This window comes from Myotis myotis, unplaced genomic scaffold (assembly GCF_014108235.1).
Source record: "Myotis myotis isolate mMyoMyo1 unplaced genomic scaffold, mMyoMyo1.p scaffold_m19_p_17, whole genome shotgun sequence".
Lineage (NCBI taxonomy): Eukaryota > Metazoa > Chordata > Mammalia > Chiroptera > Vespertilionidae > Myotis > Myotis myotis.
The window spans coordinates 44,635,807-44,657,318 of record NW_023416321.1 but is presented as its reverse complement, the minus strand read 5'-3'; the positions used below and the strand labels follow the sequence as shown (position 1 = coordinate 44,657,318).

The 21,512-nt window shown below is 48.7% G+C and overlaps 1 protein-coding gene across 5 annotated transcripts in view; it reads right to left on the bottom strand.

Moving 5' to 3' along the window:
• Positions 1-21,512, bottom strand: part of ARHGAP44 (Rho GTPase activating protein 44) — a 189,975-nt gene that overhangs the window by 113,748 nt on the left and 54,715 nt on the right. The gene's annotated exons all lie outside the window — the stretch shown is intronic.

Here is a 21,512-nt window from a genome sequence, read left to right as displayed (position 1 = left end):
AAAGCAACACTAGCAGAACTGAGTGCTTTAAGGTACAGACAAAGCTTACATTAAGATGCAGAACACATTATTAACTAGTTTCTTCTGAGACTTCAAGAAGAAAAAGATGCCTTAAAACACAAATTAGATGTTATGAAAAAGAACTATTAGAATATAGGAAAGACTTCTGGAAGTAAATTCTAATAGAAGTGCTAGGGGGCAGGGAAAGAAACAGAATAGAAAATTATTTACAGAGAGGGGAGGGAGGGAGGAGGGGAGGGAGGGAGGGGGGAGGAGAGAGAGAGAGAGAGAGAGAGAGAGAGAGAGAGAGAGAGAGAGGGGTTGGATTAGGGTAAGAAGGCTGATAGCTATCCATTATAAGCCCTTCCCTATAACTTAATTTTTTAAAACCACACCCACCTATTCCTTTTTTAAAAAAGTATTTTTATTGATTTCAGAGAGGAAGGGAAAGGGAGAGAGAGACAGAAACATCAATGAGAGAGAATCATTGAATGGCTGCCTCCTGCCCGACCCCCACTGGGGATCGAGCCCACAACCTGGGCATGTGCCCTGACTGGGAATTGAACTGTAACCTGGTTCATAGGTGGATGTTCAACCACTGAGCCACCCTGGCCAGGCTACCAACCTATTATTTTGATTCTTTTGAGAGACAATACCCAAGGTTGCTGGAGATGGAAAGTACGTGTGCTCATCCACAGCTTTTGGAAGCATTAAACGGTACAATCTTTCTTGAAGGCAATTTGGCAATGTTTTAAAAGTCTAAAAATACAGAATACCTTTATCAAAGTACCTTAAATGGAGGAACTCACCCTGAAGATATAATTGAGGATGCAGACAGAGATTAAACTCTGAGAAAGGTCCATCAGAGCACTGTTTCACAAAGGTCTGCGTTTGTACTTGACTTTTTGTGTCCTGTCCTTCACTGTATGAACATATTGGGGAAAACCCAAATATTTCTCCCAGAATCCAGAGGGGGCTGTTTAAATAAATGGATTTTCATGTGAGTATTAAAAATGATGACATATTTCATATGCAAAGGCCCTGAGATATATTAAGCAAAAAGGGGCAGGCTGCAAACCAGTGTGCACAGTAAAAAAGTTACACCTATGAATGGACAGAGGCAAAAATATGTCTGGTACACGTCAAAGTGTCCTAGCCACTCCTCTGTCCTTCCCTTGTTGTGCTGACTTTTCTCATTCTTCTACAATAGACCGCCTGTGTATTGTAAATATGGGTTATCAGGGACTGGGAAGAAGCGGGAAATAGGAGCTATTGCTTCATGGGTACAGAGTTTCAGGTTTGCAAGATGAATGGATGGGTCTACGTACAGAAGGTGGTGACGGTAGCACAGAAGTGTGACTGTACTTAATGCCCTTGAATTGCATAGTTACAAAGGCTTACGACTGTGAATTTATGTTGCGTGTATCTTACAACATTATAAAAATAAAGAAAAATTTAAGGCAGTGAAAATATGCTGTATGATATTATAATGATGGATATATACGTATTTGTACGTTTGTCCATGCCCACAGAATGGACACGACCAGGAGTGGGCGCTAAGGCGAATGATGGACTCGGGGCCATCATGCTGTGTGAGCGTGGGTTCACCTGCGGCAAGGACACCTGCGCCGCCGTGGTGAGTGATGCCGGCAACGGGAGGCTGTCGTGTGGGGAGACAGAGGGCACATGGGAAACCTCTCCACCTTTCTCTCAATGCTGTTGTGAACCTAAATCTGCTCTAAAAAAATAAAGTCTTTAAAAATAAAATAAAATGGGTTACAAAATAACGTGAACTGGAATATTTTTATGCCACATGTGATAAACTTATGAACATACCAAGTTATAAATAACATATCGTAATATCACTAAGTTAACCAGATAAATACATTTATAAGAGGAATTTTGAAAGGACTGCATATATTTCATATTCTCTTCAGATGTTCCGAGTCCCAGAACGGGACATTTTCCTGCTGGTTCCAATATATCCAGGCATTATTTTGAAATCTCTAATACAAATCCTACCAATTCTTTAATGTAATACTACATATATATGCATTGTAATACACATGTTATATATTAACTAGAGGCCCAGTACACGAAATTCATGCGGGGCGGGGGGGGGAGGGGATGGGGAGGGGAAGCCCCTCAGTCCAGCCTGCGCCCTCTTGCAGTCCAGGATTCCTCTCGCAGTCCGGAATCCCTCGCTCCTTACCGCCCACCTGCTCGCTGCCCCTTACTGCTTCTTAGCGTTGCCGTGGAGGTAGGAAAGGCTCCAGCCACCACCGCTGTGCTTGCCAACCATGAGCCCGGCTTCTGGCTGAGCAGAGCTCCCCTGTGGGAGTGCACTGACCACCAGGGGGCAGCTCCTGCATTGAGTGTCTGCTCCCTGGTGGTCAGTGTGCATCATAGCAACTGGTCATTCCACCGTTCAATTTGCATATTAGGGTTTTATTATATAGGATGGTATAATCAAGTTATTAATATAAATTATTGCATAATATATTCTTATGCATATAAATGTATTATTTTAAAAGTCTTTTTTTTTTTAATCTCTCAAAAGTTCTCATACATGGACCAGCGCTGAGAAGAAGGTAGCTTTCCACATGATTTTAGAAGTGGTTTTGGGGTGCAGACAGAGTGGTCTTGGTGTTTATCTGACCTCTGGTGGTGTGTCTAAACGGTGTTCCCCCCAAATTCATACGTTAAAGTGCTAACCCCAGGACCCCAGAACGTGCCTTTTTAGAGAGAGTCTTCACAGAGGTGATAAAGCTAAAATAAGGTCAATGCAGGCCCAGGCCAGGGGATGGTTCCCTGATGAGATGAGCACAGGCATCCCAGGGCAAGCTCCGGGCAGATGCAGGGAGAGGGCCCTCCACAGGCCAAAGACAGAGGCCTGCGGAGGACTCAGCCTGGCGACGCCTTGATCTCAGTCTCTCATCTCTGAAACAGGGAAAAACAAACCTCTGTCGTTCAGCCCCGTCTGGGTACTTGGTTGCGGCGGCCCTAGCACACAACCCCTCTTCACTGTGAGTTCTGAGGGCTTCGGGAACTGTGATTTTAAGGGTGGAGCAGGACGGTCTTGGAGCCACAGAACAGAATAAACAGCGCTGCCTGCCCTGGCACCATGACCCCTGCTCGCAGTTTGGAGCCTCACGTCAGAGACCGGCTGGCTGCTCTGGATCCCTGACGTGTAGGCACCACCAGGTTTCCTGAGACGGGGGCTGACCCGCAGAAGCACAGTCCAGGCCCGCCTGCGCGTTTTTCCTGGTCTTTGTCACTGAAGGAAGGTTCCCTGGGGTGAAGTGGGGGAGTGATTCTCCCCGAACTGTAAGGATGGACTCAATGACTTGCCAAGGTCTTTTTTTGGTCCATGGTTCTGGGCACAGTTTTAAAAATAACCCTGTGATCTTGTCCAGCAGGAAGCGGCTTAAGTACAGGTCTCCGCGAGGCGAGTCTGTGACGAGGAGGAGGATAAAGACCTGGTGCACAGTCCTGCAGGACCGTGGGCTTCACCTTGGGGAGCCCCCAGGCCCATGAGCAGGGCTTGGAAGATAATTCCCTATGGTGAGAGGGCCAGGGCCACGAACACGGGCTTATTCTTCATTCTCCCCCCCCCCCCCGCCCCTTTCTCCCCCCCCCCCCTCCCAGCATTCCTGGCAGGGCAGGGCTCAGAGGGACCAATACATATTATTTTGCCAAAAACACCCTGACTCCCTCTCTGAGAAGGGATGAAACCCTGAGTCAGCGCTGGCTCCTCTGGTGCCCTCCCCAACCCCAGAGTCCCTTCGGCACCTGCTCACGGCACCTGCTCAGTCCGCTAGCTCCTCCTTGTAACTGTTACCTACCCTGCTTCCCCGTGGCTAACAACGCACATGCCAGGTCGCTCTCCCACTGCCTGTAACCCACACTCTTTCTCACGTGGGACTCGATCTCCAAGCCCCACTGGGAAGGCTCCCAGGTAGATACCCAGCCTCGAATGGAGCTGCAGACGTGTTCTCAGCTGGTGATGTGGGTGCAGGGGTTGCAACGGTGCCGATGCTGCTGCTGAGGTCAAGGTTTATGGGGGAAACTTCCACAAGCAAAGTAATCCAAACCTCGCTGGTCTGGGGTCGACACCATCCAGGTCAGCCATGAGATGTCCACCTGCAATTCCCCAGGAGGGGAGAGCCCTAAATCGTTCATAAAGAAACTGTCGCCCCTAAAATTATCACCGAACCTATTCGTTCCTATTAACAAATCCGTGGAGCAAAATGAAGTCCTTGCTCACTCCTCTTTCCTGATGTTCATTTTTCCGGGGACCCTCTTCCACGCCCCACTCCTGAGTTTGATGGCTATTAGTAGGCTTTTCCCTCACAGTTTGTCTATTTTGTTGCAATAATCATCATTTACTAATAATCATCACTTACTCATATTCCAGAGATTCCTGGTATAAAAAACACCTCATCTCTTTAGGCTAAACTATGTACTCATCCCCAGATGCGCTGCTCACTCCTGTGTTCTGTCCTCCCGCCTTCCAGAGTTTGGAGATCTCTATCAAATTTGCCACTTTGCCAATTACTTCCCCCAGCTACATTAGATGAATAATAAACCCTGAGGCCTCCGTGCCTTAATAAGTAGTAAGACGCATGAATAATAAACAGGTAAGTTACATGAGTATGAACTCCAAGGCCTTGCCAATAAACGGTAACTGGGCTTGATGTGGAAGTTCTGATCATAATCGTCTTGTCCCAATAGTCTAGATCTAAATAAACGAGGCATGCGGCCCACTGGCTGCGAGTTTGACATGCTTGGTCTAGAGATATTGCTCAGTGATCGCCTTCTGGCTCCTGGAGCTGCCGATAAGCAGTCTGGTATTCATCCACTTCTTCCAGTTCTGCCTGTCCGGATGTGTAAAATTTTATCCATATGTTTCTTTGCTCTGTGACATGAGAAATGTGCTCCTCCCCATCTTCCAGGAGAGTAATTATGCTCTCTGCAGTGACTGTGTTTAGTGCATCTGAAGAAAGCGTTTTATAATGTGGACACAATGCTTCCAGTTCCATAAGCTTCGAGGGTTTCATACTACACATACTTCCCTGAAAGGCTACTGCATGTGCTAGTCCTCGCCCATGTCTCCATTCAGCTCTACCTCATCAGGCGCTGCATTCCAGCTTAGGGTTTGCATGCGGACCTTCATGGGACCGGGACCTCCTAAGTGAGCTGTGGTGCCTCTCGCAGGCTGTGCCCTCGGCACCCGCGCAGGTTGGGCCACAGGTGCTGCGTCGGTGGCAGAGGAGATGGTGGCAGAGGAGGCGGCTTTCTGTAGGCTGGTGCGGAAGGAGGCAGGTGAGGAACTGCAGGAGGCAGGTGAGGAACTGCAGGGCACTGGAGGCAAATGCCAATCACGCCAACTCACGGGTCAGGGACTCATCAGCCTTCCAATTCCATCCTCCCTGAATCTCTTACGGCCAAAAGTATCAAACAGGCCCTTAGGGGAAGAGCAGTTACCCTAAGGCTGGAGGAGGGACCAGCCCACACCACCCTGCCTCTCAATTCTGATCCGGTGGTGAAAGAAGAAAACAAACAAAAACCCAAACAAATAAACACAACACTGAGCCTAGCAGGGCGCCTCCCCTCTGGGTAGCCCAGGGAACTCCTGCTGCGGCACCACCCGGGGTCCGCCCTGCAGCGGTGCCAGTCTGCACAGGGAGCACCCCAGTCCCTGTGCCCTTCCATGGCTGCACACGAGGGGCCATTTATCCCACCCCCTTGACCCTGGGGCGGCCTGTGTGCTGTCTCGTCAGATAAAATGTGACAGGGACACTGGGTCCTGAAGCCCAGCCCACCGCGTGAGGAAGAGCAAGCCACACAGAGTGGCCGCGGTGTCCGGCCAGCAGCCCAGCGACAAGCCCAGGTGGACGGCGGCGCAGACCAAGGGGCAGACGGGCAAGCGCGCCTGCGGGTGGCACCAGCCTCCACGTCGGAGCCGCCGTGGCTGATGTCGTCCACAGAAAGGAGCTGACCCCCGAGCTCTGCCCAAGCTGCCCATTGCTAAGGAAGAGGAATGTCGTTGTCATTTTAAACCACCAGTTTGGGGTGGCTGGTGCAGTCCTTTCAGGGGTCCACCAGGCTGCTCCAGGAAGAAGCAGGGGCAGGGACTCAGACCAGCCACGCCCACAATCCGCCAGGATTTACACTGCGATGCACAAGTTAGTGTTGTCTCCTTGATTCTAGAACAGTGGTTCTCAACCTCCCTAATGCCGAAACCCTTTAAAACAGTTCCTTATGTTGTGGTGACCCCCAACCATAAAATGATTTTCGTTGCTACTGTTATGAATCATAATGTAAATATCTAGGTGTCCCCTGTGAAAGGGTCGTTCGACCCCCAAAGAGGTCGCGACCCACAGGTTGAGAACCGCTGTTCTAGAACCATCTAATTCTTTGGTACTAAAATGACTGTGAGAAGTGAAACGGAGGAAACTGGCATGATGGAATAATTCTATTTTACAAAAATACACTTAGCAAAAGAAGACATGTAAATGTTATGTCAGTTCTCAGGCTGAGACTCAGATATCTGTGTTCATTCGGTGAATGACATTGGACTCCACAGACTTTCAGGGGAAACGCCCGTGAGTACACACACATACTTCCCCAGGCAGAGGACGGGCGGAGTGGGCTGAGCGGCCCGGCCTTGCTTCTCGCTCGGCCATGCACGGCCAGTCCTTCTCCAGGAAGCTCCTCCCGCCTCCGTCCCCTCAGCCGAGTGAGGACATTGGGCTCAGTGACCTTTGAAAGGATGCTGCCAGCTCGGCCACGCTGCAGAAGTTTAATGAGCATTAAATATGCAGATACCAAGAACATCCTGTCCACCCAACCCCATCATTTCACGGATGAAAAGCTGATGAGAGCCTGAGAGGTTAGCAGGCGCCTGAGAGATTAGGAGGCGGGGGGGGGGGGGGGGGGGGGGCAGTCAAGATCGGAGTTGCCCCCACTGGACCAATCCGCTACCATGAAACACTGCTTGTGGGTGGCCGTCCGGGTGTTCTCAGTCCACAGCTGCCACCATGCAGAGCAGCAAGGGAGCCATTCATGCCCTGCCCCTGGAATCCTCACTTCCAGTCTTACCAGGAGACGCGTCATGATCGTGCAGGGGACCGGCTGGCTCGATGGCTGGAACTTCAGAGTGGGTGTTGGTGGCCCTAGGACATCATCAGGACACGGCCTGGCTCCCTTCAGCATTCAGGTCTGTTTTGCTCAGGGTGGGCTCCATTCTTTGGCAAGCTTCTCTTCCGAGTTCCAAGATCGCTGCCAGCTGCTTGAGGCACAGGAGTCCCAGCGAGAAAGGTTTTCCTCCCAACAGACCCAGCAAAAATTGAAGCACTGAATCTCACTGCCTGGTAGGCAGAGTACCAGTCCCCCAAGGATGTCCACATCCTAATCCCCCAAACCCGTGGACAGACACGGGACTCAGAGATGTGATTCAGGACTCTGAGATTCCCCAGAGTATTATCCGTCAGGTCCAAGGTGATTCAAGGTCCTTAGCAGTGGAAGAGGAGGCCAAAGAGATCAGAGGGAGAGGTGATCACAGAAAAAGGGCCAGTGTGAGGCAAGGAGAGGAGGCGAGGAGAGAAGCACGCGACTCACTGTTGCTGCCTCTGAAGATGGAGGAAGGGGCCAGGCCCCAGGAGCGGAGCGAAGCGAGGCCTCTCCCGGTCCCGCCTGTGCCTCCTGGAAGGACATGGGAATCAGCGCGGGGTTCCTTCTGCGCTGGCACCGGAACAGCAAAGGAAAATAAACAGAGGAAAACACATACCAGGACTTGGGACCAACGGGGGCAGGAGAAAGCCAGATGTGTCTCTAGGATGCTGGGTGCCGGAGAGAAAACGTGGGCCACAAGCGTCATTTCAGTGTCGCTTTCCTCTGAGGGACAGAGCTTCCAAAGGAAGAAGAAATGCAAACCAAACAGCAGGGCGCCTGGGTAGGTGGTGTGAAATAAGAATACTGGATTTTCTGGATATTCTTTAACAAGAGAGGGCGTGTACCTTGCCACATTTACCAGGGGCCTTGTTAACTGATTAGGAATTTGCTCATTTTCTGTATTCTTTTTTTAAAAAAAATTTTATAATATCTATTTTATTTTGTCTTCTGAATCTTTTTTTAAAATTCTTTTTTTTAATTAATTAAATATTTATTGTTCAGATTATTACATTTGTTCTTTTTTCCCCCCATAACTCCCCTCCACCCAGTTCCCACCCCACCATCCTCCCTTACTCCCCATCCACTGTCCTCATCCATAGGTGCACGATTTTTGTCCAGTCTCTTCCCGCATCCCCCTCACCTCTTTCCCCTCCAAGAATAGCCAGTCCACTCCCTTTCTATGCCCCTGATTCTATTATAATCACCAGTTCATTCTGTTCATCAGATTATTCACTTGATTTTCAGATTCACTTGTTGATAGATGTGTATTTGTTGTTCATAATTTAAGTCTTTACCTTTTTCTTCTTCTTCCTCTTCTTAAAGGATACCTTCCAGCATTTCATATAATACTGGTTTGGTGGTGATGAACTCCTTTAGCTTTTTCTTATCCGTGAAGCTCTTTATCTGACCTTCAATTCTGAATGATAGCTTTCTGGATAAAGTAATCTTGGTTGTAGGTTCTTGGCATTCATCACTTTGAATATTTCTTGCCACTCCCTTCTGGCCTGCAAAGTTTCTGTTGAGAAATCAGCTGACAGTCGTATGGGTACTCCCTTGTAGGTAACTGACTTTCTTTCTCTTGCTGCTTTTAAGATTCTCTCTTTGTCTTTTGCTCTTGGCATTTTAATTATGATGTGTCTTGGTGTGGTCCTCTTTGGATTCCTTTTGTTTGGAGTTCTCTGCGCTTCCTGGACTTGTAAGTCTATTTCTTTCACCAGGTAGGGGGAGTTTTCTGTCATTATTTCTTCAAATAGGTTTTCAATATCTTGCTCTCTCTCTTCTTCTGGCACCCCTATAATTCAGATGTTGGTACACTTGAAGCTGTCCCAGAGGCTCCTTACACTATCTTCGTATTTTTGGATTTTTTTTTCATTTTGCTTTTCTGGTTGGGTGTTTTTTGCTTCTTCGTATTTCAAATCGTTGACTTGATTCTTGCAATCCTCTAGTCTGCTGTTGGGAGTCTGTATAATATTCTTTATTTCAGTCAGTGTATGCTTAATTTCTAGTTGGTCCTTTATCGCAACCTCGAGGGTCTCATTAGATTTCTTGTAGATCTCATTAAGTTTATCAGCAGTTTCTAGAAAATTCTTGAAAAACCTTAAAAGTGTGGTTTTGAACTCTATGTCCAGTAGTTTGCTTTCCTCCATTTCTGTCATTTGTGTCCTGTTTCTTTGTCTCCGCATTTTTTAATGCTTCCCTGTGTTGATAAAGTGGTTTTCTGTGCTGAGTGTCCTCTAGGGCCCAGTGGTTCAGCCTCCCCAATTACCTGAGGAGGACACTCTTGGTGCACCCCCTTGTGGTCTTTGTGCACAGTCTTGTTGGATTTAAGCCTTGATTGTTGTAGTTATCACTGGGAGGAATTGACCTCCAGGCCAATGGCTGTGAGAATCAGCTGTGTCTGCAGTGGGAGAACTTCTGTGCTGGAGACACCTCTCTGGAGCAAGACTTGCTTCAATGGGGCTTTGGTGCTCACTGAGTCTGCCCCTTGAGTGTGTCCTTTATGGTTTCACGGAGCTGCAAACTGGATGGTTCCACTCTGACCTCTTTCCTGGCTCCTGGATCTCTAGGGAGGTGCTAATCTAGCCTTTGTCTGAGGCTATCCAGCAAAAGCCTCCCGGCAGGGCTTGGGTGGGGCAGGTCCCACGGGATCAACAGGGCAGGGCTAGCAGTTATGGCTGCTCTCAGTCCAGCCCTCAGAGGCTCTGCTTCTCAGTGTCCCGGTCATCGCTGCAAGCCCCACGGAGAGAAAGCTGCCCTCGAGTTCCGACCGATGCCAGACAGTCCTGCTTCTCCCGTATGAGTCAGGGTCCCTAGAGACTCGCCCAGAACTGGAGCTCAGAGCCTGAGACTCCCTCCCGATTGAAAACGACAACCAAGCCCTCAGCCGCCAGCCTGCTCCGCATGCACCTCCGCACCTTAGTATTTTACTTCCGAACTGCGCCTCCTCTGAGTCTCGGTATGCTTTTCTCTTTCCTACTAGTTGTAGAATTTCCACTCAGCCAGCCTTCCTGTGGTTCTGGATGATGTCCGTTCTGTCTTTTAGTTGTATTTTTGAAGTGGTTGTTCGAGGCAGCAAACTCCGGTGTTTACCTATGCCGCCATCTTGGTTTCCCATCTTAAAATTCTTTATTGTTGAAAGTATTACATATTGGGGCTGGGGCAGTGGCAGGCCAGGCTAGGAGAGGACAAATGCAACACCTTAGTTTTCTTAATTCCTGATGCTCTGGCACTAGGGGCCTGTGGACCTGACTCACAACTCACCTTCCATCATACCTTTGAGATGCTACCACCCACCCCTCTCTTTACCACACTCTACATTCAGGGACACTATTCCCCTGCCATAATCACCCCCGGGCCACGTATGGACAACTAGGGACAGAACCCAGGGCCCACCAAGGATCTCCAACTGTCCAATCATAAGCTGTATCCCTGCTTCCTTCGCTTCGCCCGTTCCTCCCTCTTCCAGGGAAATGAAGGCTGCTGGCCGCAGTCCCCTCCCTGCCCGACCATCTCACCGGGGCTTCCCGTGTGGCCCTACAGGGCTTGCTGCGACTCTGGCTTCTGGGGGACTCAGGATAAAACACTTCTTCCTTCACGGCAACCACTGTCTGAGTCCGTGCCTTATTCCACCTCCTCAACACCAGTCCCAGGTATAGTTTAGAAGATGACAGATAAGATTCAAGAGGAACAGCGGGACGTCTCGGGAAGGTTTCAGAGAGAATAACAGAGAAGAGTCAGGGACGATCTTTAGGCCAAAATGTGGGCAGGAAAACAATGTGGAACTTAAGTGACAATGAGCAGAGTCTGTGGGCTGGAGCGAGCAGACGGGGCTGTGGGCTCACCCCAGGAAGAGGGCACACACACACTAGGACTTCCGAGCAGCTCCCGGGCAGGCACCGGCTCGGGGCCAGGCCCTGGAGTCAAGCTGTGGGCAGGCGGCTCCTTCTGCAGCCGTGAGGGAGGCTTTCCAGCCCCGGTCTCCTCGGTTGCTCCTTGGGTGGTAGGTCTTCCCAGTTTTCACAACATCCTCCCTCTACGCATGCGTGTCTGTCTGTGTGTTCAAATTTCCCCTTTTATGAGGACACACACTGGATTAGCGCCCAACCTAGTGGCCTTATTTTAACTTCAAGTTCATTGGTTCTCAACCTTCCTAATGCCGCGACCCTTTAATACAGTTCCTCATGTTGTGGTGACCCCCAACCATAAAATTATTTTCGTTGCTACTTCCTAACTGTAATTTTGCTACTGTTATGAATCGTCATGTAAATATCTGATATGCAGGATGTATTTTCATTGTTACAAATTGGACATAACTAAAGCATAGTGATTAATCACAAAAACAATATGTAATTATATATGTGTTTTCCGATGGTCTTAGGTGACCCCTGTGAAAGGGTCGTTCTACCCCCAAAGGGGTCGCGACCCACAGGTTGAGAGCCGATGCTCTGTTCAATCTCATCCCATTCCCAGAGTATTGGGGTTGGGACTTAACATTTTGGGCGCTGAGGACATATCAGCCCGTGAGAGCTCCTGTCCTTCAGTGCTCTTTTTCTGTGGTTCATCCCAACCTGGTCCTTTTGCTACTTCCAAAGTGCCACCCCAAGGCCAGGATCGGCCGAGGGCCTCCAGGGCGGAAAGGCAGCCTGGGGGGCGGTTTGTCTGGCCAGAGGTCAGGGCTGTGCAAGGGCTCCGTACACACCTGCGGGATCCCAGCGGACTTGGGCACGCCTCTGCCGCACTGACTTCCTGGTCTTCCCTCCCGGGCACCGGAAGTGACGGTGAGTGGGGGGCTGCACCCGAGGGGTTCAGAGTCCCTTCTGGACTAACCGAGGGCAGCATGGGGGAAGGAAGAAAGGAGCGATGGCCTCTGTGCACACGGTTCCTCTATAGACTGACGGGGTGTTTTCAGAATAGCAGACGTGGTTGAAACTTTCCATTCATACGATTCCTGTGCCCACACGCTGTGGGCTAATACACAGCCAGAGGCTTACTCTAGACTTGGCCAGAAATATGAAAACTGAAATAAGACTCATTCCTGTTCCTTTTTCCAAGTGTGAGTGACGACGCTGGCATCTCAAAGACACAAAAGTGAGAGCCCAGGGCCCCAGGCACAAGCATCAGCAGAGTCATCAGGACAACATGGTGGCAGCAGCAGCAACCACCTTGCAGTGGCCTTGCCCCCAAAGCAGGTCCACCTCAAACCTGACATCATTTTCAGCAATAACTGATGATATTTACTGAATAATTTACAAGCCCCTCTTGGCATGGGGCAGGATGTAAACAAATAAACAACATGAACAACGGATGCAAGTAAACTGTAGCAAATGGGAATCCTGGAAGAGAGAACACAGCACAAGTCATTGTCAGGAAATTCAGCCAGCACCACGCCCGTCCACCATGATAGAGCATCCTCACCAGAACACCTGCCTATACCCTGACCGGGAGTCGGACCAGGACCTCTTGGCTTAGGCTGACGCTCAACCACTGAACCACACCAGCCAGGCAGGGAGTGAAGCAACTTTTAAAAATACAATCTGGAAGGTGATTTTGCTTTTATATTTTTTTAATATTTTTTATTGATTTCAGAGATGAAAGGAGAGGGAGAGAGAAATAGAGACATCAGTGATGAGAGAGAATCATGGATCAGCTGCTTCCTGCATGCCCCACTCTGGGGATCGAGCCCACAACCCAGGCATGTGCTCTGACCGGGAATTGAGCTATAACCTCCTGATTCGTAGGTCAATGCTTAACCACTGAGCCATGCCAGCCAGGCTGATTTTGCTTTTAAAAAGTAGTTTCATTATACGTCTAATGATACATTATTTTCAGAATATAAATTACTACAGAATGTAAGTCTCAAAACCTGGGCAAGGCAGAACATGCACACAGAATGCAGTCAGGGGCAGCGTCTTTATTCATTAAAAACCACCAAACAAACATTTACGAAGCACCCTGTGATGGGTTAAAACTTGACATTCATTTAGCTTTCAGAGCAGCCCTGAGGTCAGGACTATGAATAACATCCTTTTATTGATGGGGAAATTGAGGCTTATGGTGTTTACGTAACTCACCCACCGTCACAAAGCTCCGAGAAGCAGATGATGAATCCAGTCTGAGCCCAGGGCCGCTTCCATAGCCTCTGCATTATCACAGCTTTTTAAGAAGTTCAGAAATGCTGGCCACCCCAAAGTGCCTTCCCGAACCCCCTACTGTGAAAGGCAGCGAGGGTGAGGATGTGAAAACACACTTGCCCTCCCTCACCACTGCTCGGGGCTAGCTTTTACATGTTCCTATATATAGGCTTACTGCTTTTAAAAAGCAGCGGAGAACCATGGCTCTCGGGCTACCTACAGGGCAGCAGCAGGAAGGACATTTCTCTTCCCACCCAACAGACTTCTGTTTTCGTCTGCCTGAAAATCTCTGAAAGCAGCCACCCCACAGACAATACAACACCTCCCATCCCAGCGACCAGAACTGATTGCAGGGTGGGAGGGTGGGCGGGGGGTGAAGACACGTTTCATTAGATTCTCTTAGGATTTTAAAATGGGGCTGGACTGTCAGGGCCAATGGCTTCCAGGGACCATCTGTAGAGAAACTTGCAGGAACAGAAGTGGGGAGGGCAATGAACCAGAGTAATGGGGTTGGGGGGGGGGGGAGGAAAGGAGGTTAATTCCCGGCAGCTCACCTCTCATTGCCCTGAGGCCTGGCCCTGCTTAGGGGTCACTGAGTGGCCACTGCCATGGGCTTACAATGAACCCCTTTTCCTGATGCAGCTTGAGAGCTTTGGTCTTGTTTTGTTTTGCACTCCGCAGTCCGGCGCTTGGTCCGGTGCTCTGACCCAAGTAGGGCTTTCTACCCTCACGCCCCACCCTGGCATTGCAAGCGGTGCAGCCACATTCTTCCTGCTATTTACGTTTCCGTGCTATAACAGCAGCTTTCATTTAGTGCCAGGGTTGCACCAGACACTTCATCACAAGTGTTTCTCACGTGTCCAACCTCAACGGACCACTTAGCTGGGCTTAGCAGACAAAGAGACACCCCCCCCTCCCCAATTGTAGACAAATTTTAACCAGCAGTCCAAGCATGTGTCGGATTGGGAGCATAGAAAGCTGGTTGCTCAATGAATGGTGGTGGGACAACTGGATACCCATTTGGAAGCATTCCACCACACAGACCACACAGAAAAGATCCAATGGATTAAATAATTAGTTGTAAAAAAATAAAATGAAGAAATAATTGCAAGTGGGGTGTGTGTGAAGACACTGTATAATCCTGAAGTGAGAAAGGCCCTCCCAGGCAGGACTCTAAATTCAGAAATGATCACGTAAAAAGATTTTGTGACAAAAATTTCTTAAACTGCTCCTGAAAAGACATGATAACAAACGGCAAATGACAGAGGTGAAGAAAATATTTGCAATATGCATAACAAAGAACTGATTTCTCTTTGCAGAAGTTTCCAGGGCACTGACTCAGTGCAGGGTGAAATGCAGGCCTTTCTCCACCTGCCCTCAGCTGGAACCTCTGCCCCGAGGAACCCTGGGACCCCTTCTTCCTAACGTCTATGTATGTACACATATGTGTACACTCAGAGACACACTTCCCCTGTCCCAGAGACCTTTCTACACACCTACACGCAGGTCCACCTCGGTTCTTCGTCAGCCGTTAGAGACCACAGGTTCCATCACCATTTAATCAACCCTTCTCCAACGGAGAGACATTTAAGCTGTGTCCAGTGTTTCACTATTATAAATGTGTACCAGCAACATCTTGTACACTTATCTTTGTGCAGACCTGCCATAATATTGTAGAATGGAAGGAAGGTCACAAATTCATATTTCATATTATCCTACCTTGGTTTTAAAAACAGCTACACACAAGCCCTGGCCTATGTGGCTCAGTGGGCTGGGCGTGGTCTCATGCACCAAAAAGTCGCTGGTTGATTCAGGGTCAGGGCTCATGCCCGGGTTGTAGGCTGGATCCCCGATAGGGGGTGTGTGGGAGGCAGCCAATCCATGTTTCTCTCTCTCTCTCTCTCCCCTTCTCCCTCTCCCTCTCTCTCCCTCTCTCTAAAATCAATAAAAAAATAAAATATAAAAACAAAACAAAAAACCCCAGCTACACACATATGTACAGAGAAAACAAATTAGAACATATCAAAATTATTACTAATGGATACAACTTGTTAATTGGACTGAGAAACACGTATCCTTTAGACTTTTCTGGGGTTTATAATTTTTCTACAGGAACAATGGACTTTAATCATCGAAAACCTAATAAGTTATTTTTGTTTGTTTGTTTTTTAAATATATTTTTATTGATTTCAGAGAGGAAAAGAGAGGGAGAGAGAGATAGAAACATCAGTGATGAGAGAGAATCACCGATCGGCTGCCTCCTACATGCCCCACACTGGGGATGGCGTCCAAGTCCATAACTCAGGTACGTGCCCTTGACCGTAATCGAACCTGAGACCCTTCAGTCCGCAGGCTGATGCTTTATCCACGGAGCCAAACCAGCTAGGGCAACATAAGTTTTGGCATGAGTAACAAATACTGAGTGGTGGTAGAAGGCCTCACTCTCAGTTTATAAGCATGATTTCTATCATCCAGATACCTTTTCCCATCCCACTGCTGGGTTTTCAGCCGTGTTCAGAGGGTAAGGTTGCTGAGCAAACAGCCTCTGGGCGGGAGCAGGGTCCTGTGTCCATGTACACGTGTCATAGAAGGTGAGCACTGAGGGGCTGGGGGCGTCTCTCAGGAAGTCAGAGCAGGACGCAGGCCCTGCTGCTCTATCATTGGGGACGAGGAGGCACGGTTATGAGCAGAGTCAGGGGTCAAAGTTGTGTGTCCAGAAGGGACCAGATTGAAGGGCCAGGGGTTAGCCTGCAGTTGACTGCAGGGAACTGAAGCTGTGGACAGCAACGCTGTGGACACAGGGAGTCTTACTCACTATGCACAAGAAAGGGTCCCTCCCAGGTCAGTGTGGCTGGGGAAGGCGACTGCAATTTCTAAACTCCCTGCACTTTGCTTACAGTCAGATCCCAACAGCGCGTGACTCAAACCATGAAGATCGTGAAGAGCAGAGCGATCAGGCAGGCAGTTTGTCACTGACAACCCGACAGGTCCAAGCTCCTTACCCACCAGCTCTGGGCTGTACCTCGGGCAATTCACTCATCTCCCTCTCCCCAAGTCCTCACCTGTGAAGTGGAGCTGGAACATGCTCACTCAAGGTTTCTTCGACTCTAAAATCTGACCCTTTATACTTAAACTAGAGGCTTGGTGCATGAATTTGTGCACCAGTGGGATCCCTCGGCCTGGCCTGCGAGATCGGGCCGAAACCAGCTCTCCAACATCCCCCGAGGGGTCCTGGATTGTGAGAGGGTGCAGGCCAGCCCGAGGGACCCCACTGGTGCACGATCGGGGCCAGGGAGGGCTCCAGGGCATGTTCAGCCTGTCCTGCTCAGTCCCGATTGGCCAGACAGCAAGCTAACTTATTGGTCGGAGCATCTGCCCCCTGGTGGTCAGTGCATGTCATAGCGAGTGGTTGAGCAGCCTTAGCATATCATTAGCATATTACCCTTTGATTGGTTGAACGGATGACCAGACACTGAGCATACAAGGCTTTTATTATATAGGATTTGATTTGTCCCTTGACAAGTCCTTTCATGCCAGTGATACTCAACTTCCCAGTGCTTACCAACTTCTACCGCAGCAGGCAGCCATGAGCCTGGTGCCCCGAACTGAAGTGTAAGGAGAGTCTGAATGCTCTTTCATGGCCATTTTTTGGGTCTGGAGTAAAATGAACATTTCAGTGACAGAGAAACTGAGTCCTCACACAATCATTTCTGGACAAGCGTGTGGCGGTCATGCAGCACCAGGAGCTCCTGGGAGAGGGAGCGCCGCTATGACGGGAAAATGCTCCACATCTGTGATAAGTCCCATCAGGTTTGGGGACCAGGCAGGAATTAACATTTTAGAAGACCAACAACTCATGATCACTGTTCAACTTTATCATCAGAACTTGTAAGGGCCGGGTCTGGGCAGCTCTGACTGATTAGCAAAGGCAGGACTAATTGGGGTCAGACTCCTCCAGGGTGAAAATGCGAGAGGCATACAACAAGAAGAGACAAAAATCAGAAGGAAAGACTGGGTTACTTGACTAACGTCAGACAGCAGAGAGCTCAGGTTCCAGGCAGCAGCCACGGTTCAAGCAGACACAGAAAACCCGGTTAGGTTCACAAGCTGTGCCCGATCACCGACGCAGGTGACGAGTGTCACGCGGGCGCCAAGCAGAGATGTGTGGGAGGCACAGGGTCAGGCTGGGAAGTGGGTGAACAGAGCGGAGAGGAAGGCACCAGGGCCGCCCAGACGCTGCTTGCAGAGCTCTGTGGACCCAAACGCGTCAGAAAAGACTGAGAAGGGCGTTCCACAGCGCACGGAGCTTCCGAGGAAAGAGCCTCGGGAAAAGATCTCTGACACGCGGACCGTGAAGGGCTCCTTCTCATAACCACAGCCAGCGCGTGCTCTCTGCACCTGCCTTCTGAACGTTCTTTTCTGAGCGAGAATCCAAATGGCAGAATCTAGTCAACGTTTATTTCTATAAACACGCATTCTTGTTCCTTCTAGGCCAGTGACGGCGAACCTTTGAGCTCGGCGTGTCAGCATTTTGAAAAGCCCTAACTTAACTCTGGTGCCGTGCCACATATAGAAATTTTTTGATATTTGCAACCATAGTAAAACAAAGATTTATATTTTTGATATTTATTTTATATATTTAAATGCCATTTAACAAAGAAAAATCAACCAAAAAAAATGAGTTCATGTGTCACCTCTGACACACGTGTCATAGATTCGCCATCACTGTTCTAGGAGCATGTGATGCTGCCCAGTAGTAAACGGTCTCAGCCCTAAAGGATCTCAGAAGCGGGTGGAGACGGTGAATCAGAGCGGGGTTACCGCAGGCATGTAAGTGCCCTGGTGGGGGTTTACCAACGTCACCGAGAACTTGGTGGTCAATTTCCAGGAGCATCGCCTGCCTTAAAAAACAACCAAAAACGGCAGGCTCTGGCATGATGACAGGAGAAAATGTCTTAGCAGGAACACTTGAAGGATATTCTGTTTCATCCCCAATGAATAGATTTAACAGAAAGTGAGAAATGCGTGGTGACGCTGACCACTGCTCGTGCGCAAAGCAGCACACAGTGTTTCCACGCAGGAATAACAAGTTTCAAAGCCTGGAAACCTACCCCTACCACGGCAGTGCAGGAAGTCCCTGGAGGGGCGGCCGCTTGAAACATGGCACTTCTACCCTTTATTTAAAAGTTATTATCTGTATATATAAAAGCCTAAGCGACTGTTACGACCAGACGACCGAACAACCAGTCGGTTGGTCGCTATGATGCGCACTGACCACCACGGGGAAGACACTCAATGCAGCAGCTGCCTCTGGTGGTCATTGCACTCCCACAGCGGGAGCACCACTTAGCGACTTACCGAGTGGCAGCTGCAGCAGGCACAGTGGGGCTGGGATGAGTGGAGCAGCACAAGCTCCTCCCCAGCCACCTGCACTTGGCGCACTATTACATCCCTCAGGGGATGTCAGACTGCCAATTTCAGTACGATCCCCACAGGCCGACATCCCCCAAGGGGTCCCAGATTGCGAGAGGGCGCAGGTGAGGCTGAGGAACCCCACTGGTGCACGAATCTGTGCACCGGGCCTTTAGTTCATGTCATATTTAACAGGAAGACAGCTAGGCTCTATGCTTCATAAAAATGAACATGGATACAGTTTTCACACTTTCCACTCTTATGAAAAGTCGCAGATGACAAGGCTGATCACGTTCTAAGTGACACCTGTCTGGTTGGCTGATCACCTCAACGGTATTGACAGCTGTACCACCAACATTTCTGCTCCGTATCTTCCCGAAAACGCCTGCAACACAGCACAGCACATGGACAGGCAAGAGAGTGAAAATGTGGTCACAGGGGGGCAAGACTATACAATGTTGTAACCAGAGCACTAACACTAATAGAACCCCTACCAAAGCACTTACATTATAAACCCTAATAAGTATTTATCCTAGCACTGTTGCAAAGCCATATTAAATCCAAATTAATGTTTTTAAAAGATAGTTAAATTAGGTCTTTACATAAAAAAATTTTAAAAAGATGACACAGGCTGAAGGAAGGGACCAGGGAGGGCTCAGGCTGCTAAGGAATGGAGATGAGAGCAACATGCACAAAGTCTCGGAGGACGTCCCCGTCCCCTGCCGGCTTCTCCCAGCCAAGCACTGCCAGGAAAAAGCTCTCGGCCAGGCGCAAAAGCAAGAATGGATGCCATGAATGGTGGCCCATTCCTCCACACCTAGGCGTGTTCAACCGTGTTATTCCTTTCATGTTCAGCTCCAGCTCCTTCGTGTAAGGAACGTTAACACGCTGGGGAAAATGCCCTTCAGCTTCCACTTTCTACTGACATCATTCCTCCTTGTGTCAATCACGTGTGACCTAATTAGCATTTGTATTTGCATTGTGTTCAAACATACTCTGTGGCAAATCAGTCTGTACTGTTATCCCTAATAATTACTTTAAAGAACTTGATGTTCCAAGTTAGGGAAGTCAAAGTTGCTACGTTACGGGAGCTAAAGACAGGTCTGGAGATGCCCTTCAGGACGGGGTGAGGCACAGCTGCCCATCCACATGCCAGCAGTTCTGCCAGCACCGGGTCATTTACTAGGTTAACCTTAAACCACCTGCAGTGCCACGACAGTTCCCAGCGCCACTCGAGCACCATAACAGGGTTTCCCTGAATGAGAAGAGCACTGAAAGCTACTTAGTAGCTGAGCCAACATTAGGATTGGAGTGCATGCAAAATGGGTTTCCACTTCCTGGCTAAAGGGACCAAGGAAACAGGCAATCAGAAAGCCCTCCAGCCGAAGCCATTTTAAGTAGTTTATGATCTCGCCTTTGCACTCATTCTAATTGTCTCTTTTACTCATATATTTACCTCCAAAAGATGTCATGGCATTTGATGATGTCTCAGGTTGTCAAGGTAAGCAAAATCACCGCAAAATTAATTTTCATCACTATTTCTTTGACAGATGTTTTTCCACTCTCAAATTGCCTTCTTTTCAACACAAAATATCCTATGGGGGACTGGTTAAATGCATTGTAACGTGCCTGTGTAATGAAATACTACAGTCATAAAAAAGCATTATACATCTGCCTGGGCTGATATATGTAAGATGTACAGAGCATACATGTGAACAGTATGCGTCCTTATGTTTGTCAAAAGGGAGAGGGTGTACACACGCACACACACACGCACACATGCACACACGCACACATGCACACACGCATGCACAGCAAACTGAGGGTCCTAAGTACTGGTTGAGGGTGGTTGCTTTTGGGAAGGCGGACCTGGGATCTACAGAGTTGGGAAAAGTTTACATTTTTAACTTGCACTGTTAAAACAAGGTACCATGTTTATGTGTTTGTTTCTCAATTGAAAAATAATTTAAGAGGTAGTGAAGATTTTAATTCCTGCTACATGGAGCTAAGTCCACATTCTTAGTTAAGCCTCTGAGTGTCCTTCAAGTCATCCATTCACTTGCTGGCTGAACATTTTCCCTAGAAATGACCCTTCTCTCTCTCTCCCCTGACTCAGAAAACAGGATGAAAAACTGAATTTAGAAACAAGGTCCAAAGTTTTCACTAATATGTTTTTAGATATGTTTTTTTTAAATGTATTTCTTAATCTAGGAACCCTGTCTTCTATTATTTCCTCCCACCCCCTGAACCTTAGCTCTTGCACATTATGGGGTGACAACTCCACCCTTACACAGAGTTAGTGCACCCCTAACGTTCACCACACTGAGGGGAGCTCCCACAGAATCATTAGCTACACTGTGTGTGTGGGTCAGGGAGGAGGGACTCTATCTGGCAATGGCAGCTGTTAATACAGTTACAGTAGAAATAAAAATGTCACCAATGAGAGCTATTTAAACAATTCCAACCTTTCCAGGGCGGGATAAATATCATGAGCCTACTGTGTACGCAGACTTAGAGATAAAATGATGAACAAGACAAACAAGGTCTTTGTTTCCTCCCATAGGTGTATGTCCCAGCAAGCAAATACACAAGAATGTCAGCAAGTGACAATGCTCTGAAGAAGAGAACACTGGGTCATAGGGTAAAACCTAGGGAAGGGGGTGGCAGGGAGGGTATTTCTAGCTAGCAATCTGCTGTAGACCCTATAGGATTCATCACTGACAGAAGCTCTCTATTCTGAGGACAGAGTAAAATAAACTAAGACTAGATGGAGAACTGCATGTGAACCAGCTG